The sequence below is a fragment of the Gobio gobio genome, assembly GCF_949357685.1.
Source record: "Gobio gobio genome assembly, chromosome: 11".
NCBI lineage: Eukaryota > Metazoa > Chordata > Actinopteri > Cypriniformes > Gobionidae > Gobio > Gobio gobio.
Window position 1 is genome coordinate 31,721,427 of NC_137104.1, and position 27,500 is coordinate 31,748,926.

Genomic DNA, 27,500 nt, shown 5'->3' on the forward strand with positions numbered 1-27,500 from the left:
CGTATTATGGCTGTACAAGAAGTTCATATTTGACCTACTGAACAATTTTTTTTTCCAAAGGTCAAAAAGTCACTCATTGACTTTCCTTCTGGTTCCAATAAGTAGCTAAAAGGTCTACAAAAGGTTTGAATTTTTTTTTAATTTTTTTTTTTTTTACATATTTTGGCTGTAAAAGAAGTCCATATTTGACCTACTGAACAAATTTTTTTCCCAAAAGTCAAAAAGTCACTCATTGACGTCCCTTCTGATTCCAATAAGTAGCTTACAGGTCTAAAAAATGATTTTTTTTTTTTGTTTTTTTTTTTTGTTACAAAAAGCTAAAAGTTAAAAAACATTTTTTTTTTTTTTTTACACATTATGGCTGTACAAAGTCAATATTTGACCTACTGAACAATTTTTTTTTCCAAAGGTCAAAAAGTCACTCATTGACTTTCCTTCTGGTTCCAATAAGTAGCTAAAAGGTCTACAAAAGGTTTGAATTTTTTTTTTAATTTTTTTTTACATATTATGGCTGTACAAGAAGTCCATATTTGACCTACTGAACAATTTTTTTTTCCAAAGGTCAAAAAGTCACTCATTGACTTTCCTTCTGGTTCCAATAAGTAGCTAAAAGGTCTACAAAAGGTTTGAATTTAAAAAAAAATTTTTTTTTACATATTATGGCTGTACAAGAAGTCCATATTTGACCTATTGAACAAATTTTTTTTCCAAGGGTCAAAAAGTCACTCATTGACTTCACTTCTGATTCCAATAAGTAGCTAAAAGGTCTACAAAGGGTTTGATTTTTTTTTTTTTTTACATATTATGGCTGTACAAGAAGTCCATATTTGACCTACTGAACAATTTTTTTTTTCCAAAGTTCAAAAAGTCACTCATTGACTTTCCTTCTGGTTTAAATAAGTAGCTAAAAGGTCTACAAAAGGTTAAAACTTTTTTTTTTTACATATTATGGCTGTACAAAGTCAATATTTGACCCACTGAACAAATTTTTTTTGACCTTTGGAAAAAAAAAATTGTTCAGTAGGTCAAATATCGACTTCTTGTACAGCCATAATATATATAAAAAAAAAAAATCAAAAAATTCTAAAAGTCACTCATTGACTTTACTTCTGGTTCCAATAAGTAGCTAAAAGGTCTACAAAAGGTTTGAATTTTTTTTTTAATTTTTTTTTACATATTATGGCTGTACAAGAAGTCCATATTTGACCTACTGAACAATTTTTTTTTCCAAAGGTCAAAAAGTCACTCATTGACTTTCCTTCTGGTTCCAATAAGTAGCTAAAAGGTCTACAAAAGGTTTGAATTTAAAAATTTTTTTTTTTTTTTTACATATTATGGCTGTACAAGAAGTCCATATTTGACCTATTGAACAAATTTTTTTTCCAAGGGTCAAAAAGTCACTCATTGAATTCACTTCTGATTCCAATAAGTAGCTAAAAGGTCTACAAAGGGTTTGATTTTTTTTTTTTTTTACATATTATGGCTGTACAAGAAGTCCATATTTGACCTACTGAACAATTTTTTTTTTCCAAAGTTCAAAAAGTCACTCATTGACTTTCCTTCTGGTTTAAATAAGTAGCTAAAAGGTCTACAAAAGGTTAAAACTTTTTTTTTTTTACATATTATTGCTGTACAAAGTCCATATTTGACCTACTGAACACATTTTTTTTCCAAAGGTCAAAAAGTCACTCATTGACTTTCCTTCTGGTTTAAATAAGTAGCTAAAAGGTCTACAAAAGGTTAAAACTTTTTTTTTTTTTACATATTATGGCTGTACAAAGTCCATATTTGACCTACTGAACACATTTTTTTTCCAAAGGTCAAAAAGTCACTCATTGACTTTCCTTCTGGTTCCAATAAGTAGCTAAAAGGTCTACAAAAGGTTTGAATTTTAAAAAAAAATTTTTTTTAATATATATTATGGCTGTACAAGAAGTCCATATTTGACCTACTGAACAATTTTTTTTTCCAAAGGTCAGAAAGTCACTCATAGACTTTCCTTCTGGTTCCAATAAGTAGCTAAAAGGTCTACAAAAGGTTTGAATTTTTTTTATATTTTTTTTTATATATATTATGGCTGTAAAGGAAGTCGATATTTGAACTACTGAACAATTTTTTTTTCCAAAGGTCAAAAAGTCACTCATGGACTTTCCTTCTGGTTCCAATAAGTAGCTAAAAGGTCTACAAAAGGTTAAATTGTTATTTTTTATATTTTTTACATATTATGGCTGTACAAAGTCCATATTTGACCTACTGAACAAATTTTTGTCCCAAAGGTCAAAAAGTCACTCATTGACTTCCCTTCTGATTCCAATAAGTAGCTTACAGGTCTAAAAAAGGTTTGAATTTTTTTTTACATATTATGGCTGTACAAGAAGTTCATATTTGACCTACTGAAAAATTTTTTTTTCCAAAGGTCAAAAAGTCACTCATTGACTTTCCTTCAGGTTCCAAAAAGTAGCTAAAAGGTCTACAAAGGGTTTGAATTTTTTTTTTACATATTAAGATTGTACAAGAAGTCCATTTTTGACCTACTGAACAATTTTTTTTTCCAAAGGTCAAAAAGTCACTCATTGACTTTCCTTCTGGTTCCAATAAGTAGCTAAAAGGTCTACAAAAGGTTTGAATTTTTTTTTTTTTTTTTTTTTTTACAAAAAGCTAAAAGGTAAAACATTTTTTTTTTTTTTTTTTTTTTTTTTTTTTTTTTTTTTACACATTATGGCTGTACAAAGTCAATATTTGACCCACTGAACAATTTTTTTTTGACCTTTGGAAAAAAAAAATTGTTCAGTAGGTCAAATATCGACTTCTTGTACAGCCATAATATATAAAAAAAAAAAATCAAAAAATTCAAAAAGTCACTCATTGACTTTACTTCTGGTTCCAATAAGTAGTTTAAAGGTCTAAAAAAGGTTTGATTTTTTTTTGTTTATTTTTTTATATATATTATGGCTGTACAAGAAGTCCATATTTGACCTACTGAACAAATTTTTGTCCCAAAGGTCAAAAAGTCACTCATTGACTTCCCTTCTGATTCCAATAAGTAGCTTAAAGGTCTAAAAGAGGTTTGAATTTTTTTTACGTATTATGGCTGTACAAGAAGTTCATATTTGACCTACTGAACAATTTTTTTTTCCAAAGGTCAAAAAGTCACTCATTGACTTTCCTTCTGGTTCCAATAAGTAGCTAAAAGGTCTACAAAAGGTTTGAATTTTTTTTGTATTTATTTTTTATATATATATTATGGCTGTATAAGAAGTCCATATTAGACCTACTGAAAAAAATTTTTTTTCCAAAGGTCAAAAAGTCACTCATTGACTTTCCTTCAGGTTCCAAAAAGTAGCTAAAAGGTCTACAAAGGGTTTGAATTTTTTTTTTTTACATATTATGGCTGTACAAGAAGTCCATATTTGACCTACTGAACAATTTTTTTTTCCAAAGGTCAAAAAGTCACTCATTGACTTTCCTTCTGGTTCCAATAAGTAGCTAAAAGGTCTACAAAAGGTTTGAATTTTTTTTTTTTTTTTTTTTTACATATTATGGCTGTACAAAGTCCATATTTGACCTACTGAACACATTTTTTTTCCAAAGGTCAAAAAGTCACTCATTCACTTTCCTCCTGGTTCCAATAAGTAGTTAAAAGGTCTACAAAAGGTTTGATTTAAAAAAAATTTTTTTTTTTACATATTATGGCTGTACAAGAAGTCCATATTTGACCTATTGAACAAATTTTTTTTCCAAGGGTCAAAAAGTCACTCATTGACTTCACTTCTGATTCCAATAAGTAGCTAAAAGGTCTACAAAGGGATTGATTTTTTTTTTTTTACATATTATGGCTGTACAAGAAGTCCATATTTGACCTACTGAACAATTTTTTTTTTCCAAAGTTCAAAAAGTCACTCATTGACTTTCCTTCTGGTTTAAATAAGTAGCTAAAAGGTCTACAAAAGGTTAAAACTTTTTTTTTTTTACATATTATGGCTGTACAAAGTCCATATTTGACCTACTGAACACATTTTTTTTCCAAAGGTCAAAAAGTCACTCATTGACTTTCCTTCTGGTTCCAATAAGTAGCTAAAAGGTCTACAAAAGGTTTGAATTTAAAAAAAAATTTTTTTTTATATATTATGGCTGTACAAGAAGTCCATATTTGACCTATTGAACAATTTTTTTTTCCAAAGGTCAAAAAGTCACTCATTGACTTCCCTTCTGATTCCAATAAGTAGCTTACAGGTCTAAAAAAGGTTTGAATTTTTTTTGTTTTTTTTTGTTTTACATATTATGGCTGTACAAGAAGTCCATATTTGACCTACTGAACAATTTTTTTTTCCAAAGGTCAGAAAGTCACTCATAGACTTTCCTTCTGGTTCCAATAAGTAGCTAAAAGGTCTACAAAAGGTTTGAATTTTATATATATATATATATATATATATATATATATATATATATATATATATATATATATATATATATATATATATATATATATATATATATATATATATATATATATATATATATATATATATATATTTTATGGCTGTACAAGAAGTCTATATTTGACCTACTGAAAAATTTTTTTTTTCCAAAGGTCAAAAAGTCACTCATTGACTTTCCTTCAGGTTCCAAAAAGTAGCTAAAAGGTCTACAAAAGGTTTGAATTTTTTTTTTAATTTTTTTTTACATATTATGGCTGTACAAGAAGTCCATATTTGACCTACTGAACAATTTTTTTTTCCAAAGGTCAAAAAGTCACTCATTGACTTTCCTTCTGGTTCCAATAAGTAGCTAAAAGGTCTACAAAAGGTTTGAATTTTATTTTTTTTTATTTTTTATTTTTTTTACAAAAAGCTAAAAGGTAAAACTTTTTTTTTTTTTTTTTTTTTACATATTATGGCTGTACAAAGTCCATATTTGACCTACTGAACACATTTTTTTTCCAAAGGTCAAAAAGTCACTCATTGACTTTCCTTCTGGTTCCAATAAGTAGCTAAAAGGTCTACAAAAGGTTTGAATTTTTTTTTGAATTTTTTTTTTTACATATTATGGCTGTACAAGAAGTCCATATTTGACCTACTGAACAATTTTTTTTTCCAAAGGTCAAAAAGTCACTCATTGTCTTTCCTTCTGGTTCCAATAAGTAGCTAAAAGGTCTACAAAAGGTTTGAATTTTTTTTATATTTTTTTTTATATATATTATGGCTGTAAAGGAAGTCGATATTTGAACTACTGAACAATTTTTTTTTCCAAAGGTCAAAAAGTCACTCATGGACTTTCCTTCTGGTTCCAATAAGTAGCTAAAAGGTCTACAAAAGGTTAAATTGTTATTTTTTATATTTTTTACATATTATGGCTGTACAAAGTCCATATTTGACCTACTGAACAAATTTTTGTCCCAAAGGTCAAAAAGTCACTCATTGACTTCCCTTCTGATTCCAATAAGTAGCTTACAGGTCTAAAAAAGGTTTGAATTTTTTTTTTACATATTATGGCTGTACAAGAAGTTCATATTTGACCTACTGAACAATTTTTTTTTCCAAAGGTCAAAAAGTCACTCATTGACTTTCCTTCAGGTTCCAAAAAGTAGCTAAAAGGTCTACAAAGGGTTTGAATTTTTTTTTTACATATTAAGATTGTACAAGAAGTCCATTTTTGACCTACTGAACAATTTTTTTTTCCAAAGGTCAAAAAGTCACTCATTGACTTTCCTTCTGGTTCCAATAAGTAGCTAAAAGGTCTACAAAAGGTTAGAATTTTTTTTTTTTTTTTTTTTTTTACAAAAAGCTAAAAGGAAAAACATTTTTTTTTTTTTTTTTTTTTTTTACACATTATGGCTGTACAAAGTCAATATTTGACCCACTGAACAAATTTTTTTTGACCTTTGGAAAAAAAAAATTGTTCAGTAGGTCAAATATCGACTTCTTGTACAGCCATAATATATATTTAAAAAAAAATTCAAAAAATTCAAAAAGTCACTCATTGACTTTACTTCTGGTTCCAATAAGTAGTTTAAAGGTCTAAAAAAGGTTTGATTTTTTTTTGTTTATTTTTTTATATATATTATGGCTGTACAAGAAGTCCATATTTGACCTACTGAACAAATTTTTGTCCCAAAGGTCAAAAAGTCACTCATTGACTTCCCTTCTGATTCCAATAAGTAGCTTAAAGGTCTAAAAGAGGTTTGAATTTTTTTTACGTATTATGGCTGTACAAGAAGTTCATATTTGACCTACTGAACAATTTTTTTTTCCAAAGGTCAAAAAGTCACTCATTGACTTTCCTTCTGGTTCCAATAAGTAGCTAAAAGGTCTACAAAAGGTTTGAATTTTTTTTTAATTTTTTTTTTTTTTACATATTTTGGCTGTAAAAGAAGTCCATATTTGACCTACTGAAAAAATTTTTTTTCCAAAGGTCGAAAAGTCACTCATTGACTTTCCTTCTGGTTCCAATAAGTAGCTAAAAGGTCTACAAAAGGTTAAAAAATTTTTTTATTTTTTTTATTACATGTTATGGCTGTACAAGAAGTCCATATTTGACCTACTGAACAAATTTTTTTCCCAAAAGTCAAAAAGTCACTCATTGACGTCCCTTCTTATTCCAATAAGTAGCTTACAGGTCTAAAAAATGATTTTTTTTTTTTTTTTTTGTTACAAAAAGCTAAAAGTTAAAAAACATTTTTTTTTTTTTTTTTACACATTATGGCTGTACAAAGTCAATATTTGACCTACTGAACAATTTTTTTTTCCAAAGGTCAAAAAGTCATTCATTGACTTTCCTTCTGGTTCCAATAAGTAGCTAAAAGGTCTACAAAAGGTTTTAATTTTTTTAAAATTTTTTTTTTTTTTACATATTTTGGCTGTAAAAGAAGTCCATATTTGACCTACTGAAAATTTTTTTTTTCCAAAGGTCGAAAAGTCACTCATTGACTTTCCTTCTGGTTCCAATAAGTAGCTAAAAGGTCTACAAAAGGTTAAAAATTGTTTTTATTTTTTTTATTACATGTTATGGCTGTACAAGAAGTCCATATTTGACCTACTGAACAAATTTTTTTCCCAAAAGTCAAAAAGTCACTCATTGACGTCCCTTCTGATTCCAATAAGTAGCTTACAGGTCTAAAAAATGATTTTTTTTTTTTTTTTTTTTTTTTGTTACAAAAAGCTAAAAGTTAAAAAACATTTTTTTTTTTTTTTTTACACATTATGGCTGTACAAAGTCAATATTTGACCTACTGAACAATTTTTTTTTCCAAAGGTCAAAAAGTCACTCATTGACTTTCCTTCTGGTTCCAATAAGTAGCTAAAAGGTCTACAAAAGGTTTGAATTTTTTTTTAATTTTTTTTTACATATTATGGCTGTACAAGAAGTCCATATTTGACCTACTGAACAATTTTTTTTTCCAAAGGTCAAAAAGTCACTCATTGACTTTCCTTCTGGTTCCAATAAGTAGCTAAAAGGTCTACAAAAGGTTTGAATTTAAAAAAAATTTTTTTTTTTACATATTATGGCTGTACAAGAAGTCCATATTTGACCTATTGAACAAATTTTTTTTCCAAGGGTCAAAAAGTCACTCATTGACTTCACTTCTGATTCCAATAAGTAGCTAAAAGGTCTACAAAGGGTTTGATTTTTTTTTTTTTTTACATATTATGGCTGTACAAGAAGTCCATATTTGACCTACTGAACAATTTTTTTTTTCCAAAGTTCAAAAAGTCACTCATTGACTTTCCTTCTGGTTTAAATAAGTAGCTAAAAGGTCTACAAAAGGTTTGAAAATTTTTTTTAATTTTTTTTACATATTATGGCTGTACAAGAAGTCCATATTTGACCTACTGAACAATTTTTTTTTCCAAAGGTCAAAAAGTCACTCATTGACTTTCCTTCTGGTTCCAATAAGTAGCTAAAAGGTCTACAAAAGGTTTGAATTTTTTTTTTTAATTTTTTTTTTACATATTATGGCTGTACAAGAAGTCCATATTTGACCTACTGAACAATTTTTTTTTCCAAAGGTCAAAAAGTCACTCATTGACTTTCCTTCTGGTTCCAATAAGTAGCTAAAAGGTCTACAAAAGGTTAGAATTTTTATTATATATTTTTTTTTTTTACATATTATGGCTGTACAAGAAGTCCATATTTGACCTACTGAACAATTTTTTTTTCCAAAGGTAAAAATTCACTCATTGACTTCCCTTCTGATTCCAATAAGTAGCTTACAGGTCTAAAAAAGGTTTGAATTTTTTTTTTTTTTTTTTACATATTATGGCTGTACAAGAAGTCCATATTTGACCTACTGAACAATTTTTTTTTCCAAAGGTAAAAATTCACTCATTGACTTTCCTTCTGGTTCCAATAAGTAGCTAAAAGGTCTACAAAAGGTTTGAATTTTTTTTATATTTTTTTTATATATATTATGGCTGTAAAGGAAGTCGATATTTGACCTACTGAACAATTTTTTTTTCCAAAGGTCAAAAAGTCACTCATGGACTTTCCTTCTGGTTCCAATAAGTAGCTAAAAGGTCTACAAAAGGTTAAATTTTTATTTTTTATATTTTTTACATATTATGGCTGTACAAAGTCCATATTTGACCTACTGAACAAATTTTTGTCCCAAAGGTCAAAAAGTCACTCATTGACTTCCCTTCTGATTCCAATAAGTAGCTTACAGGTCTAAAAAAGGTTTGAATTTTTTTTTACATATTATGGCTGTACAAGAAGTTCATATTTGACCTACTGAACAATTTTTTTTTCCAAAGGTCAAAAAGTCACTCATTGACTTTCCTTCTGGTTCCAATAAGTAGCTAAAAGGTCTACAAAAGGTTTGAATTTTTTTATATATATGTACAAGAAGTCTATATTTGACCTACTGAAAAAAAATTTTTTTCCAAAGGTCAAAAAGTCACTCATTGACTTTCCTTCAGGTTCCAAAAAGTAGCTAAAAGGTCTACAAAGGGTTTGATTTTTTTTTTTTTACATATTAAGATTGTACAAGAAGTCCATATTTGACCTACTGAACAATTTTTTTTTCCAAAGGTCAAAAAGTCACTCATTGACTTTCCTTCTGGTTCCAATAAGTAGCTAAAAGGTCTACAAAAGGTTTGAATTTTTTTTTTTTTTTTTTTTTTTCACGAAAAGCTAAAAGGTAAAACATTTTTTTTTTTTTTTTTTTTTTTTTTTTTTTACACATTATGGCTGTACAAAGTCAATATTTGACCCACTGAACAATTTTTTTTTTGACCTTTGGAAAAATATTTCCAATAAGTAGCTTACAGGTCTAGAAAAGGTTTGAATTTTTTTTTTTTTTTTTTTTTTACATATTATGGCTGTACAAGAAGTCCATATTTGACCTACTGAACAATTTTTTTTTCCAAAGGTCAAAAAGTCACTCATTGACTTTCCTTCTGGTTCCAATAAGTAGCTAAAAGGTCTACAAAAGGTTTGAATTTAAAAAAAATTTTTTTTTTTACATATTATGGCTGTACAAGAAGTCCATATTTGACCTATTGAACAAATTTTTTTTCCAAGGGTCAAAAAGTCACTCATTGACTTCACTTCTGATTCCAATAAGTAGCTAAAAGGTCTACAAAGGGTTTGATTTTTTTTTTTTTTTACATATTATGGCTGTACAAGAAGTCCATATTTGACCTACTGAACAATTTTTTTTTTCCAAAGTTCAAAAAGTCACTCATTGACTTTCCTTCTGGTTTAAATAAGTAGCTAAAAGGTCTACAAAAGGTTAAAACTTTTTTTTTTTTTACATATTATGGCTGTACAAAGTCAATATTTGACCCACTGAACAATTTTTTTTTGACCTTTGGAAAAAAAAAATTGTTCAGTAGGTCAAATATCGACTTCTTGTACAGCCATAATATATATTAAAAAAAAAAATCAAAAAATTCAAAAAGTCACTCATTGACTTTACTTCTGGTTCCAATAAGTAGTTTAAAGGTCTCAAAAAAGTTTGATTTTTTTTTGTTTATTTTTTTATATATATTATGGCTGTACAAGAAGTCCATATTTGACCTACTGAACAAATTTTTGTCCCAAAGGTCAAAAAGTCACTCATTGACTTCCCTTCTGATTCCAATAAGTAGCTTAAAGGTCTAAAAGAGGTTTGAATTTTTTTTACGTATTATGGCTGTACAAGAAGTTCATATTTGACCTACTGAACAATTTTTTTTTCCAAAGGTCAAAAAGTCACTCATTGACTTTCCTTCTGGTTCCAATAAGTAGCTAAAAGGTCTACAAAAGGTTTGAATTTTTTTTTATTTTTTTTTTTTTTACATATTTTGGCTGTAAAAGAAGTCCATATTTGACCTACTGAAATTTTTTTTTTTCCAAAGGTCGAAAAGTCACTCATTGACTTTCCTTCTGGTTCCAATAAGTAGCTAAAAGGTCTACAAAAGGTTAAATTTTTTTTTAATTTTTTTTATTACATGTTATGGCTGTACAAGAAGTCCATATTTGACCTACTGAACAAATTTGTTTCCCAAAAGTCAAAAAGTCACTCATTGACGTCCCTTCTGATTCCAATAAGTAGCTTACAGGTCTAAAAAATGATGTTTTTTTTTTTTTTTTGTTACAAAAAGCTAAAAGTTAAAAAACATTTTTTTTTTTTTTTTTACACATTATGGCTGTACAAAGTCAATATTTGACCTACTGAACAATTTTTTTTTCCAAAGGTCAAAAAGTCACTCATTGACTTTCCTTCTGGTTCCAATAAGTAGCTAAAAGGTCTACAAAAGGTTTGAATTTAAAATTTATTTATTTTTTTTACATATTATGGCTGTACAAGAAGTCCATATTTGACCTATTGAACAAATTTTTTTTCCAAGGGTCAAAAAGTCACTCATTCACTTCACTTCTGATTCCAATAAGTAGCTAAAAGGTCTACAAAGGGTTTGATTTTTTTTTTTTTTTACATATTTTGGCTGTACAAGAAGTCCATATTTGACCTACTGAACAATTTTTTTTTTCCAAAGTTCAAAAAGTCACTCATTGACTTTCCTTCTGGTTTAAATAAGTAGCTAAAAGGTCTACAAAAGGTTAAAACTTTTTTTTTTTTTACATATTATGGCTGTACAAAGTCCATATTTGACCTACTGAACACATTTTTTTTCCAAAGGTCAAAAAGTCACTCATTGACTTTCCTTCTGGTTTAAATAAGTAGCTAAAAGGTCTACAAAAGGTTAAAACTTTTTTTTTTTTACATATTATGGCTGTACAAAGTCCATATTTGACCTACTGAACACATTTTTTTTCCAAAGGTCAAAAAGTCACTCATTGACTTTCCTTCTGGTTCCAATAAGTAGCTAAAAGGTCTACAAAAGGTTTGAATTTAAAAAAAAAAAAATTTTTAATATATATTATGGCTGTACAAGAAGTCCATATTTGACCTACTGAACAATTTTTTTTTCCAAAGGTCAGAAAGTCACTCATAGACTTTCCTTCTGGTTCCAATAAGTAGCTAAAAGGTCTACAAAAGGTTTGAATTTTATATATATATATATATATATATATATATATATATATATATATATATATATATATATATATATATATATATATATATATATATATATATATATATATATATATATATATATATATATATATATATATATATATATATATATATATATATATATATATATATATATATATATTTATGGCTGTACAAGAAGTCTATATTTGACCTACTGAAAAAATTTTTTTTTCCAAAGGTCAAAAAGTCACTCATTGACTTTCCTTCAGGTTCCAAAAAGTAGCTAAAAGGTCTACAAAAGGTTTGAAAATTTTTTTTAATTTTTTTTACATATTATGGCTGTACAAGAAGTCCATATTTGACCTACTGAACAATTTTTTTTTCCAAAGGTCAAAAAGTCACTCATTGACTTTCCTTCTGGTTCCAATAAGTAGCTAAAAGGTCTACAAAAGGTTTGAATTTTTTTTTTTAATTTTTTTTTTACATATTATGGCTGTACAAGAAGTCCATATTTGACCTACTGAACAATTTTTTTTTCCAAAGGTCAAAAAGTCACTCATTGACTTTCCTTCTGGTTCCAATAAGTAGCTAAAAGGTCTACAAAAGGTTAGAATTTTTATTATATATTTTTTTTTTTTACATATTATGGCTGTACAAGAAGTCCATATTTGACCTACTGAACAATTTTTTTTTCCAAAGGTAAAAATTCACTCATTGACTTCCCTTCTGATTCCAATAAGTAGCTTACAGGTCTAAAAAAGGTTTGAATTTTTTTTTTTTTTTTTACATATTATGGCTGTACAAGAAGTCCATATTTGACCTACTGAACAATTTTTTTTTCCAAAGGTAAAAATTCACTCATTGACTTTCCTTCTGGTTCCAATAAGTAGCTAAAAGGTCTACAAAAGGTTTGAATTTTTTTTATATTTTTTTTATATATATTATGGCTGTAAAGGAAGTCGATATTTGACCTACTGAACAATTTTTTTTTCCAAAGGTCAAAAAGTCACTCATGGACTTTCCTTCTGGTTCCAATAAGTAGCTAAAAGGTCTACAAAAGGTTAAATTTTTATTTTTTATATTTTTTTACATATTATGGCTGTACAAAGTCCATATTTGACCTACTGAACAAATTTTTGTCCCAAAGGTCAAAAAGTCACTCATTGACTTCCCTTCTGATTCCAATAAGTAGCTTACAGGTCTAAAAAAGGTTTGAATTTTTTTTTACATATTATGGCTGTACAAGAAGTTCATATTTGACCTACTGAACAATTTTTTTTTCCAAAGGTCAAAAAGTCACTCATTGACTTTCCTTCTGGTTCCAATAAGTAGCTAAAAGGTCTACAAAAGGTTTGAATTTTTTTATATATATGTACAAGAAGTCTATATTTGACCTACTGAAAAAAATTTTTTTTCCAAAGGTCAAAAAGTCACTCATTGACTTTCCTTCAGGTTCCAAAAAGTAGCTAAAAGGTCTACAAAGGGTTTGATTTTTTTTTTTTTACATATTAAGATTGTACAAGAAGTCCATATTTGACCTACTGAACAATTTTTTTTTCCAAAGGTCAAAAAGTCACTCATTGACTTTCCTTCTGGTTCCAATAAGTAGCTAAAAGGTCTACAAAAGGTTTGAATTTTTTTTTTTTTTTTTTTTTTTACGAAAAGCTAAAAGGTAAAACATTTTTTTTTTTTTTTTTTTTTTTTTTTTTTTACACATTATGGCTGTACAAAGTCAATATTTGACCCACTGAACAATTTTTTTTTTGACCTTTGGAAAAATATTTCCAATAAGTAGCTTACAGGTCTAGAAAAGGTTTGAATTTTTTTTTTTTTTTTTTTTTACATATTATGGCTGTACAAGAAGTCCATATTTGACCTACTGAACAATTTTTTTTTCCAAAGGTCAAAAAGTCACTCATTGACTTTCCTTCTGGTTCCAATAAGTAGCTAAAAGGTCTACAAAAGGTTTGAATTTAAAAAAATTTTTTTTTTTTACATATTATGGCTGTACAAGAAGTCCATATTTGACCTATTGAACAAATTTTTTTTCCAAGGGTCAAAAAGTCACTCATTGACTTCACTTCTGATTCCAATAAGTAGCTAAAAGGTCTACAAAGGGTTTGATTTTTTTTTTTTTTTACATATTATGGCTGTACAAGAAGTCCATATTTGACCTACTGAACAATTTTTTTTTTCCAAAGTTCAAAAAGTCACTCATTGACTTTCCTTCTGGTTTAAATAAGTAGCTAAAAGGTCTACAAAAGGTTAAAACTTTTTTTTTTTTTACATATTATGGCTGTACAAAGTCAATATTTGAACAATTTGAACACTGAACAATTTTTTTTTGACCTTTGGAAAAAAAAAATTGTTCAGTAGGTCAAATATCGACTTCTTGTACAGCCATAATATATATAAAAAAAAAAAATCAAAAAATTCAAAAAGTCACTCATTGACTTTACTTCTGGTTCCAATAAGTAGTTTAAAGGTCTCAAAAAAGTTTGATTTTTTTTTGTTTATTTTTTTATATATATTATGGCTGTACAAGAAGTCCATATTTGACCTACTGAACAAATTTTTGTCCCAAAGGTCAAAAAGTCACTCATTGACTTCCCTTCTGATTCCAATAAGTAGCTTAAAGGTCTAAAAGAGGTTTGAATTTTTTTTACGTATTATGGCTGTACAAGAAGTTCATATTTGACCTACTGAACAATTTTTTTTTCCAAAGGTCAAAAAGTCACTCATTGACTTTCCTTCTGGTTCCAATAAGTAGCTAAAAGGTCTACAAAAGGTTTGAATTTTTTTTTAATTTTTTTTTTTTTACATATTTTGGCTGTAAAAGAAGTCCATATTTGACCTACTGAAATTTTTTTTTTTCCAAAGGTCGAAAAGTCACTCATTGACTTTCCTTCTGGTTCCAATAAGTAGCTAAAAGGTCTACAAAAGGTTAAAAAATTTTTTTATTTTTTTTATTACATGTTATGGCTGTACAAGAAGTCCATATTTGACCTACTGAACAAATTTGTTTCCCAAAAGTCAAAAAGTCACTCATTGACGTCCCTTCTGATTCCAATAAGTAGCTTACAGGTCTAAAAAATGATGTTTTTTTTTTTTTTTTGTTACAAAAAGCTAAAAGTTAAAAAACATTTTTTTTTTTTTTTTTACACATTATGGCTGTACAAAGTCAATATTTGACCTACTGAACAATTTTTTTTTCCAAAGGTCAAAAAGTCACTCATTGACTTTCCTTCTGGTTCCAATAAGTAGCTAAAAGGTCTACAAAAGGTTTGAATTTAAAATTTATTTATTTTTTTTACATATTATGGCTGTACAAGAAGTCCATATTTGACCTATTGAACAAATTTTTTTTCCAAGGGTCAAAAAGTCACTCATTCACTTCACTTCTGATTCCAATAAGTAGCTAAAAGGTCTACAAAGGGTTTGATTTTTTTTTTTTTTTACATATTTTGGCTGTACAAGAAGTCCATATTTGACCTACTGAACAATTTTTTTTTTCCAAAGTTCAAAAAGTCACTCATTGACTTTCCTTCTGGTTTAAATAAGTAGCTAAAAGGTCTACAAAAGGTTAAAACTTTTTTTTTTTTACATATTATGGCTGTACAAAGTCCATATTTGACCTACTGAACACATTTTTTTTCCAAAGGTCAAAAAGTCACTCATTGACTTTCCTTCTGGTTTAAATAAGTAGCTAAAAGGTCTACAAAAGGTTAAAACTTTTTTTTTTTACATATTATGGCTGTACAAAGTCCATATTTGACCTACTGAACACATTTTTTTTCCAAAGGTCAAAAAGTCACTCATTGACTTTCCTTCTGGTTCCAATAAGTAGCTAAAAGGTCTACAAAAGGTTTGAATTTTAAAAAAAAATTTTTTTTAATATATATTATGGCTGTACAAGAAGTCCATATTTGACCTACTGAACAATTTTTTTTTCCAAAGGTCAGAAAGTCACTCATAGACTTTCCTTCTGGTTCCAATAAGTAGCTAAAAGGTCTACAAAAGGTTTGAATTTTATATATATATATATATATATATATATATATATATATATATATATATATATATATATATATATATATATATATATATATATATATATATATATATATATATATATATATATATATATTTTATGGCTGTACAAGAAGTCTATATTTGACCTACTGAAAAAAAATTTTTTTCCAAAGGTCAAAAAGTCACTCATTGACTTTCCTTCAGGTTCCAAAAAGTAGCTAAAAGGTCTACAAAAGGTTTGAAATTTTTTTTTAATTTTTTTTACATATTATGGCTGTACAAGAAGTCCATATTTGACCTACTGAACAATTTTTTTTTCCAAAGGTCAAAAAGTCACTCATTGACTTTCCTTCTGGTTCCAATAAGTAGCTAAAAGGTCTACAAAAGGTTTGAATTTTTTTTTTTAATTTTTTTTTTACATATTATGGCTGTACAAGAAGTCCATATTTGACCTACTGAACAATTTTTTTTTCCAAAGGTCAAAAAGTCACTCATTGACTTTCCTTCTGGTTCCAATAAGTAGCTAAAAGGTCTACAAAAGGTTAGAATTTTTATTATATATTTTTTTTTTTTTACATATTATGGCTGTACAAGAAGTCCATATTTGACCTACTGAACAATTTTTTTTTCCAAAGGTAAAAATTCACTCATTGACTTCCCTTCTGATTCCAATAAGTAGCTTACAGGTCTAAAAAAGGTTTGAATTTTTTTTTTTTTTTTTACATATTATGGCTGTACAAGAAGTCCATATTTGACCTACTGAACAATTTTTTTTTCCAAAGGTAAAAATTCACTCATTGACTTTCCTTCTGGTTCCAATAAGTAGCTAAAAGGTCTACAAAAGGTTTGAATTTTTTTTATATTTTTTTTATATATATTATGGCTGTAAAGGAAGTCGATATTTGACCTACTGAACAATTTTTTTTTCCAAAGGTCAAAAAGTCACTCATGGACTTTCCTTCTGGTTCCAATAAGTAGCTAAAAGGTCTACAAAAGGTTAAATTTTTATTTTTTATATTTTTTACATATTATGGCTGTACAAAGTCCATATTTGACCTACTGAACAAATTTTTGTCCCAAAGGTCAAAAAGTCACTCATTGACTTCCCTTCTGATTCCAATAAGTAGCTTACAGGTCTAAAAAAGGTTTTAATTTTTTTTTACATATTATGGCTGTACAAGAAGTTCATATTTGACCTACTGAACAATTTTTTTTTCCAAAGGTCAAAAAGTCACTCATTGACTTTCCTTCTGGTTCCAATAAGTAGCTAAAAGGTCTACAAAAGGTTTGAATTTTTTTATATATATGTACAAGAAGTCTATATTTGACCTACTGAAAAAATTTTTTTTTCCAAAGGTCAAAAAGTCACTCATTGACTTTCCTTCAGGTTCCAAAAAGTAGCTAAAAGGTCTACAAAGGGTTTGATTTTTTTTTTTTTACATATTAAGATTGTACAAGAAGTCCATATTTGACCTACTGAACAATTTTTTTTTCCAAAGGTCAAAAAGTCACTCATTGACTTTCCTTCTGGTTCCAATAAGTAGCTAAAAGGTCTACAAAAGGTTTGAATTTTTTTTTTTTTTTTTTTTTTTTACGAAAAGCTAAAAGGTAAAACATTTTTTTTTTTTTTTTTTTTTTTTTTTTTTTACACATTATGGCTGTACAAAGTCAATATTTGACCCACTGAACAATTTTTTTTTTGACCTTTGGAAAAATATTTCCAATAAGTAGCTTACAGGTCTAGAAAAGGTTTGAATTTTTTTTTTTTTTTTTTTTTTACATATTATGGCTGTACAAGAAGTCCATATTTGACCTACTGAACAATTTTTTTTTCCAAAGGTCAAAAAGTCACTCATTGACTTTCCTTCTGGTTCCAATAAGTAGCTAAAAAAAATTTTTCCAAAGGTCAAAAAGTCACTCATTGACTTTCCTTCTGGTTCCAATAAGTAGCTAAAAGGTCTACAAAAGGTTTGAATTTTTTTTTTTTTTTTTTTTTTTTACGAAAAGCTAAAAGGTAAAACATTTTTTTTTTTTTTTTTTTTTTTTTTTTTTACACATTATGGCTGTACAAAGTCAATATTTGACCCACTGAACAAATTTTTTTTTGACCTTTGGAAAAATATTTCCAATAAGTAGCTTACAGGTCTAAAAAAGGTTTGAATTTTTTTTTTTTTTTTTTACATATTATGGCTGTACAAGAAGTCCATATTTGACCTACTGAACAATTTTTTTTTCCAAAGGTAAAAATTCACTCATTGACTTTCCTTCTGGTTCCAATAAGTAGCTAAAAGGTCTACAAAAGGTTTGAATTTTTTTTATATTTTTTTTATATATATTATGGCTGTAAAGGAAGTCGATATTTGACCTACTGAACAATTTTTTTTTCCAAAGGTCAAAAAGTCACTCATGGACTTTCCTTCTGGTTCCAATAAGTAGCTAAAAGGTCTACAAAAGGTTAATTTTTTATTTTTTATATTTTTTACATATTATGGCTGTACAAAGTCCATATTTGACCTACTGAACAAATTTTTGTCCCAAAGGTCAAAAAGTCACTCATTGACTTCCCTTCTGATTCCAATAAGTAGCTTACAGGTCTAAAAAAGGTTTGAATTTTTTTTTACATATTATGGCTGTACAAGAAGTTCATATTTGACCTACTGAACAATTTTTTTTTCCAAAGGTCAAAAAGTCACTCATTGACTTTCCTTCTGGTTCCAATAAGTAGCTAAAAGGTCTACAAAAGGTTTGAATTTTTTTATATATATGTACAAGAAGTCTATATTTGACCTACTGAAAAATTTTTTTTTTCCAAAGGTCAAAAAGTCACTCATTGACTTTCCTTCAGGTTCCAAAAAGTAGCTAAAAGGTCTACAAAGGGTTTGATTTTTTTTTTTTACATATTAAGATTGTACAAGAAGTCCATATTTGACCTACTGAACAATTTTTTTTTCCAAAGGTCAAAAAGTCACTCATTGACTTTCCTTCTGGTTCCAATAAGTAGCTAAAAGGTCTACAAAAGGTTTGAAATTTTTTTTTTTTTTTTTTTTTTACGAAAAGCTAAAAGGTAAAACATTTTTTTTTTTTTTTTTTTTTTTTTTTTTTTACACATTATGGCTGTACAAAGTCAATATTTGACCCACTGAACAATTTTTTTTTTGACCTTTGGAAAAATATTTCCAATAAGTAGCTTACAGGTCTAGAAAAGGTTTGAATTTTTTTTTTTTTTTTTTTTTTTACATATTATGGCTGTACAAGAAGTCCATATTTGACCTACTGAACAATTTTTTTTTCCAAAGGTCAAAAAGTCACTCATTGACTTTCCTTCTGGTTCCAATAAGTAGCTAAAAAAAAATTTTCCAAAGGTCAAAAAGTCACTCATTGACTTTCCTTCTGGTTCCAATAAGTAGCTAAAAGGTCTACAAAAGGTTTGAATTTTTTTTTTTTTTTTTTTTTTTTACGAAAAGCTAAAAGGTAAAACATTTTTTTTTTTTTTTTTTTTTTTTTTTTTTACACATTATGGCTGTACAAAGTCAATATTTGACCCACTGAACAAATTTTTTTTTGACCTTTGGAAAAATATTTCCAATAAGTAGCTTACAGGTCTAAAAAAGGTTTGAATTTTTTTTTTATTTTTTTTTTACATATTATGGCTGTACAAGAAGTCCATATTTGACCTACTGAACAATTTTTTTTTCCAAAGGTCAAAAAGTCACTCATTGACTTTCCTTCTGGTTCCAATAAGTAGCTAAAAGGTCTACAAAAGGTTAGAATTTTTATTATATATATTTTTTTTTTACATATTATGGCTGTACAAGAAGTCCATATTTGACCTACTGAACAATTTTTTTTTCCAAAGGTAAAAATTCACTCATTGACTTCCCTTCTGATTCCAATAAGTAGCTTACAGGTCTAAAAAAGGTTTGGATTTTTTTTTTTTTTTTTTTTTTTTTTTTTACATATTATGGCTATACAAGAAGTCCATATTTGACCTACTGAACAATTTTTTTTTCCAAAGGTCAAAAAGTCACTCATTGACTTTCCTTCTGGTTTAAATAAATAGCTAAAAGGTCTACAAAAGGTTAAAACTTTTTTTTATTTATTTTTTTTTAATTTTTTTATACATATTATGGCTGTACGAAGTCCATATTTGACCTACTGAACAAATTTTTGTCCCAAAGGTCAAAAAATCACTCATTGACTTCCCTTCTGATGCCAATAAGTAGCTTACAGGTCTACAAAAGGTTTGAATTTTTAAAAAAAATTTTTTTTACATATTATGGCTGTACAAGAAGTCCATATTTGACCTATTGAACAATTTTTTTTTTCCAAAGGTCAAAAAGTCACTCATTGACTTCCCTTCTGATTCCAATAAGTAGCTTACAGGTCTAAAAAAGGTTTGAATTTGAATTTTTTTTTACAAAAAGCTAAAAGGTTAAATTTTTTTTTTTTTTTTACACATTATGGCTGTACAAAGTCAATATTTGACCTACTGAACAATTTTTTTTTCCAAAGGTCAAAAAGTCACTCATTGACTTTCCTTCTGGTTCCAATAAGTAGCTTACAGGTCAAAAAAAGGTTTGAATTTTTTTTTTTTTTTTTTTTTTTTTTTTACATATTATGGCTGTACAAAGTCCATATTTGACCTACTGAACATATTTTTGGCCCAAAGTTAAAAAAAAGGTCACTAATTGTCTTCCTTTCTGATTCCAAAAAGTAGCTTACTTGTCTACAAAAGTTTTTTTTTTTTTTTTTACATATTATGGCTGTACAGAAGTCCACATTTTACATACTGAACATATTTTCGTCCCAACAGTCCTTAAACACTAACTTACTATACACACTCATTGACTTTCCTTCTGTTTCCAATACTAGCCAAAAGCTCCACAAAAAATATTTTAAAGCTTTTAAGTCCATATTGGACCTACTGAACATATTTTTGGGCAAAGATTAGTAGCTAAAAAGTCTACAAAAGGTTAAATTTTTTTTTTTTTTTTTTTTTTTTACATATTATGGCTGTACAAAGTCCATATTTGACCTACTGAACAAATTTTTGTCCCAAAGGTCAAAACGTCACTCATTGACTTTCCTTCTGGTTCCAATAAGTAGCTAAAAGGTCTACAAAAGGTTTGATTTTTTTTTTTTTTTTATATATATATTATGGCTGTACAAGAAGTCCATATTTGACCTACTGAACAATTTTTTTTTCCAAAGGTCAAAAAGTCACTCATTGACTTTCCTTCTGATTCCAATAAGTAGCTTACAGGTCAAAAAAAGGTTTGAATTTTTTTTTTTTTTTTTTTTTTTTCCATATTATGGCTGTACAAGAAGTCCATATTTGACCTACTGAACAATTTTTTTTTCCAAAGTTCAAAAAGTCACTCATTGACTTTCCTTCTGGTTTCAATAAGTAGCTAAAAGGTCTACAAAAGGTTACCACTTTTTTTTTTTTTTTTTTACACATTATGGCTGTACAAAGTCAATATTTGACCTACTGAACAATTTTTTTTTCCAAAGGTCAAAAAGTCACTCATTGACTTTCCTTCTGGTTCCAATAAGTAGCTTACAGGTCAAAAAAAGGTTTGAATTTTTTTTTTTTTTTATTTTTTTTTTTTTATTTACATATTATGGCTGTACAAAGTCCATATTTGACCTACTGAACATATTTTTGTCCCAAAGTTAAAAAATGGTCACTAATTGTCTTCCTTTCTGATTCCAAAAAGTAGCTTACTTGTCTACAAAAGTTTTTTTTTTTTTTTTTACATATTATGGCTGTACAGAAGTCCACATTTTACATACTGAACATATTTTCGTCCCAACAGTCCTTAAACACTAACTTACTATACACACTCATTGACTTTCCTTCTGTTTCCAATACTAGCCAAAAGCTCCACAAAAAATATTTTAAAGCTTTTAAGTCCATATTGGACCTACTGAACATATTTTTGGGCCAAGATTAGTAGCTAAAAGGTCTACAAAAGGTTACATTTTTTTATTTTATTTTTTTTTTACATATTATGGCTGTACAAAGTCCATATTTGACCTACTGAACAAATTTTTGTCCCAAAGGTCAAAAAGTCACTCATTGACTTTCCTTCTGGTTCCAATAAGTAGCTAAAAGGTCTACAAAAGGTTTGAATTTTTTTTTTTTTTTTTTTTTATATATATATATTATGGCTGTACAAGAAGTCCATATTTGACCTACTGAACAATTTTTTTTTCCAAAGGTCAAAAAGTCACTCATTGACTTTCCTTCTGATTCCAATAAGTAGCTTACAGGTCAAAAAAAGGTTTGATTTTTTTTTTTTTTTTTTTTTTTTTTTCTCCATATTATGGCTGTACAAGAAGTCCATATTTGACCTACTGAACAATTTTTTTTTCCAAAGTTCAAAAAGTCACTCATTGACTTTCCTTCTGGTTTAAATAAGTAGCTAAAAGGTCTACAAAAGGTTACCACTTTTTTTTTTTTTTTTACATATTATGGCTGTACAAAGTCCATATTTGACCTGCTGAACATATTTTTGGCCCAAAGTTAAAAAAAGGTCACTAATTGTCTTCCTTTCTGATTCCAAAAAGTAGCTTACTTGTCTACAAAAGTTTTTTTTTTTTTTTTACATATTATGGCTTTACAGAAGTCCACATTTTACATACTGAACATATTTTCGTCCCAACAGTCCTTAAACACTAACTTATTATACACACTCATTGACTTTCCTTCTGTTTCCAATACTAGCCAAAAGCTCCACAAAAATATTTTAAAGCTTTTAAGTCCATATTGGACCTACTGAACATATTTTTGGGCCAAGATTCCATAAATACTAAATTAAATACTCATTCAATTCTCTTCCAAATCCAATTACTAGCCTAAAGTTCTACAAAAGGGTTTTTAAAGTGTTGTTTTTATTTTTACATGTTATGGCTGTACAGTTGTCCATATTTGACCTTCTGAATATGTTTCTGGCCAAGGGGTCCACACGGTATTTTCAACTATATATTTTCAAAGACTCCTTATGTTAAATCAGCCACACCGCAGTCCACCTACTGACCTACTGAACATATTTCTGTCTGAATATTCATCAGTCCATAAGTAGTCCATAGTCCATATGTCCATTTTTGACCCTTTGTCCACAAAAGGGAATCAGAAGGGAACTCAATGAGTATGTAAGTTCATGATCGAGGCCAGAAATTTGTTCAGTTGGTTATATACAGTATGTCTGATTTAATATCAAAAGGGGTCTATGAAAATATATAGCAAATGAAAACCTTTGTGAACCCTTTGGCAAAAAATATGTTCAGTAGGTCAAATATGGACTATTGTCTGATTTAACATGAGAAGGAATCATTGAGAGTAGTTGAAAACCTTTGTAGACACCTTGGCCAGAAACGTGTTCAGTAGGTCAAAAATATCACAATTATAGACTCTTTATGATGATAAATCAGCCATAGTCCATTTTTTTTTTACCAAAGTGTCCTTGAAGTCCTTGATTCACCATCGAAAGGAGTCTATGAGAATATATAGAAAATAAGCTTTTGTGGACCCTTCGACCAGAAATAAGTTCAGTAGGTCAAATATAGACTAATTTAATGCTTAGAGTCAAAAAGTATGGATAGTAAGTCATGGAGACTTTAAACATGTTCAGTAGAATTAATATGTACCTAATGTAGCCTATGGCTTGATGTAACGTCAATGAGTATTTATAGTAATTTAATATTTGAGGACTCATCGGCCAGAAACATGTTCAATAGGTCATAATGTACTACGTTCCGGCTGATTTAACATGAGGAGTCAAAGGGAATTATAAGACATTTTATGTTTGAGGATTCGTCGGTGAGAAAGATGTTAAACAGGAAATAATTATCTGCTTCCCCGCATTAAGGATTACTACTGGCAAGACAACTCATTCCGAGGTGCATTGAGGACCTTTTGAATAGACAGATATTGCCATGCACTTGCTAATGCAAAATCACTTATCAGTTATTTTATGCAATGCAACAGCACTTGTCTCTTCAATGGACGAGTCTTGTATGCAGTGCAATGCAAAAGCACTAATCTCTTCCATGCAGTGCAATGCAAAAGCACTAATCTCTCCCATACACACCGACTTCATGAATGGAATGCAATGCAAAATCACTTGTCTCTTCAATGCACAACGAGTCTTGTATGTAGTGCAACGCAAAAGCACTAATCATTTCAATGCACACCGAGTTCTTGAATGCAACGAAATGCTAAATCACTTGTCTCTTCAATGCACAATGAGTTTAGTATGCATTGCAATGCAAAAGCACTAATCAGTTCAATGCACAATGTGTTTTGTATGCATTGCAATGCAAAACCACTATTCTCTTCAATGCACACCGAATGTTAGAAAGCAATGCAATACAAAATCAATTGTCTCTTCAATGCACAACGAGTTCTTGAATGCAATGCAATGCAAAATCACTTGTCTCTTCAATGCACACCGAGTCTTGTATGCATTGCAATACAAAAGTACTAATCTCGTCAATGCACACCGAGTGTTAGAATGCGATGCAATACAAAATCAATTGTCTCTTCAATGCACAACGAGTTCTTGAATGCAATACAATGCAAAATTACTTGTCTCTTCAATGCAAAAAAAAAAGTATTGTATGCATTGCAATGCAAAAGCACTAATCTGGTCAAAGCACAAGTTTTTTTTATTGCGATGCCATGCAAAATCACTTGTATCTTCAATGCACAATGTGCTTTGTATGCATTGCAATGCAAAACCAATATTCTCTTCATTGTACACTGAGTGTTTGAATGCAATGCAATACAAAATCACTTGTCTCTTCAATGTACACAAAGTTCTGATATGCAATACAATGCAAAATCACTTGTCTCTTCAATGCACAATGAGTTTCGTATGCAAAAGCACTATTCTCGTCAATTCACAAGTTTTTTTAATTCTATGCAATGCAAACGCACTGATCTGTTCAATGCACAATGTGTTTTGTGTGCATTGCAATGCAAAATCACTTGTCTCTTCAATGCACAAAAAGTTATTATATGCAATGCAATGCAAAAGCACTAATCTCGTCAATGCACAAGTTTTTTTTAATGCAATGCAAAAGCACTAATCTGTTCAATGCACACCGAGTCTTGTATGCATTGCAATGCAAAAGTACTAATCTCTTAAATGCACACCGAGTGTTTGAATGCAATGCAATGCAAAATCACTTGTCTCTTCAATGCACAAAAAGTTATTGAATGCAATGCAATGCAAAATCACTTGTCTCTTCAATGCACAATGTGTTTTTGTATGCATTGCAATGCAAAACCACTATTCTCTTCAATGCACACCGAGTGTTAGAATGCAATGCAATACAAAATCAATTGTCTCTTCAATGCACAACGAGTTCTTGAATGCAATGCAATGCAAAATCACTTGTCTCTTCAATGCACAATGAGTTTCGTATGCAAAAGCACTATTTTCGTCAATTCACAAGTTTTTTTAATGCTATATGCAATGCAAACGCACTGATCTATTCAATGCACAATGTGTTTTGTGTGCATTGCAATGCAAAATCACTTGTCTCTTCAATGCACAAAAAGTTATTATATGCAATGCAATGCAAAAGCACTAATCTCGTCAATGCACAAGTTTTTTTTTAATGCAATGCAAAAGCACTAATCTGTTCAATGCACACCGAGTCTTGTATGCATTGCAATGCAAAAGTACTAATCTCTTAAATGCACACCGAGTGTTTGAATGCAATGCAATGCAAAATCACTTGTCTCTTCAATGCACAAAAAGTTATTGAATGCAATGCAATGCAAAATCACTTGTCTCTTCAATGCACAATGTGTTTTTGTATGCATTGCAATGCAAAACCACTATTCTCTTCAATGCACACCGAGTGTTAGAATGCAATGCAATACAAAATCAATTGGCTCTTCAATGCACAACGAGTTCTTGAATGCAATGCAATGCAAAATTACTTGTCTCTTCAATGCAAAAAAAGTATTGTATGCATTGCAATGCAAAAGCACTAATCTGGTCAATGCACAAGTTTTTTTTATTGCGATGCAATGCAAAATCACTTGTCTCTTCAATGCACAATGTGTTTTGTATGCATTGCAATGCAAAACCAATATTCTCTTCATTGCACACCGAGTGTTTTGAATGCAATGCAATACAAAATCACTTGTCTCTTCAATGCACGAGTTCTTGAATGCAATGCATTGCAAAATCACTTGTCTCTTCAATGCACACAAAGATCTGATATGCAATGCAATGCAAAATCACTTGTCTCTTCAATGCACAATGAGTTTGGTATGCATTGCAATGCAAAAGCACTAATCTGGTCAATGTACAAGTTTTTTTTATTGCGATGCAATGCAAAATCACTTGTCTCTTCAATGCACACAAAGATCTGATATGCAATGCAATGCAAAATCACTTGTCTCTTCAATGCACAATGAGTTTCGTATGCATTGCAATGCAAAAGCACTTTTCTCGTCCATTCACAAGTTTTTTTAATGCTATGCAATGCAAACGCACTGATCTATTCAATGCACAATGTGTTTTGTGTGCATGCAATGCAAAATCACTTGTCTCTTCAATGCACAAAAAGTTATTATATGCAATGCAATGCAAAAGCACTAATCTCGTCAATGCACACGTTTTTTTAATGCAATGCAAAAGCACTAATCTGTTCAATGCACTTCGAGTCTTGTATGCATTGCAATGCAAAAGTACTAATCTCTTAAATGCACACCGAGTGTTTGAATGCAATGCAATATAAAATTACTTGTCTCTTCAATGCACATCGAGTTCTTGAATGCAATGCAATCCAAAATCATTCGTCTCTTCAATGCAGAAAAAAAGTTCTTAAATGCAAATCAATGCAAAATTACTTGTCTCTTCAATGCACAATGAGTTAAGTATGCATTGCAATGCAAAAGCACTATTCTCTTAAATGCACACCGAGTTCTTGAATGCAATGCAAAATCATTTGTCTCTTCATTGCACAATGTGTTTTGTATGCATTGCAATGCAAAACCACAATTCTCTTCAATGCACAACGAGTTCTTGAATGCAATGCAATGCAAAATCACTTGTCTCTTCAATGCACACCGAGTCTTGTATGTATTGCAATACAAAAGTACTAATCTCGTCAATGCACACCGAGTCTTGTATGCACTGCAAAACAAAAGTACTAATCTCGTCAATGCACACCGAATGTTAGAATGCGATGCAATACAAAATCAATTGTCTCTTCAATGCACAACGAGTTCTTGAATGCAATGCAAAATTACTTGTCTCGTCAATGCCAAAAAAGTATTGTATGCATTGCAATGCAAAAGCACTAATCTCGTCAATGCACAAGTTTTTTTTATTGCGATGCAATGCAAAATCACTTGTCTCTTCAATGCACAATGTGTTTTGTATGCATTGAAATGCAAAACCAATATTCTCTTCATTGCACACCAAGTGTTTGAATGCAATGCAATACAAAATCACTTGTCTCTTCAATGCACGAGTTCTTGAATGCAATGCATTGCAAAATCACTAATCTCGTCAATGCACAAGTTTTTTTTAATGCAATGCAAAAGCACTAATCTGTTCAATGCACAAGTTTTTTTAATGCTATGCAATGCAAACGCACTGATCTATTCAATGCACAATGTGTTTTGTGTGCATTGCAATGCAAAATCACTTGTCTCTTCAATGCACAAAAAGTTATTATATGCAATGCAATGCAAAAGCACTAATCTCGTCAATGCACAAGTTTTTTTTAATGCAATGCAAAAGCACTAATCTGTTCAATGCACACCGAGTCTTGTATGCATTGCATATAACAACTTTTTGAACATAAGAACATACTAATCTCATGCAAACGCACTAATCTATTCAATGCACAATGTGTTTTGTGTGCATTGCAATCCAAAACCACTATTCTCTTTAATGCACAATGCGTTTTGTATGCATTGCAATGCAAAACCACTATTCTCCTCAATGCACAACGA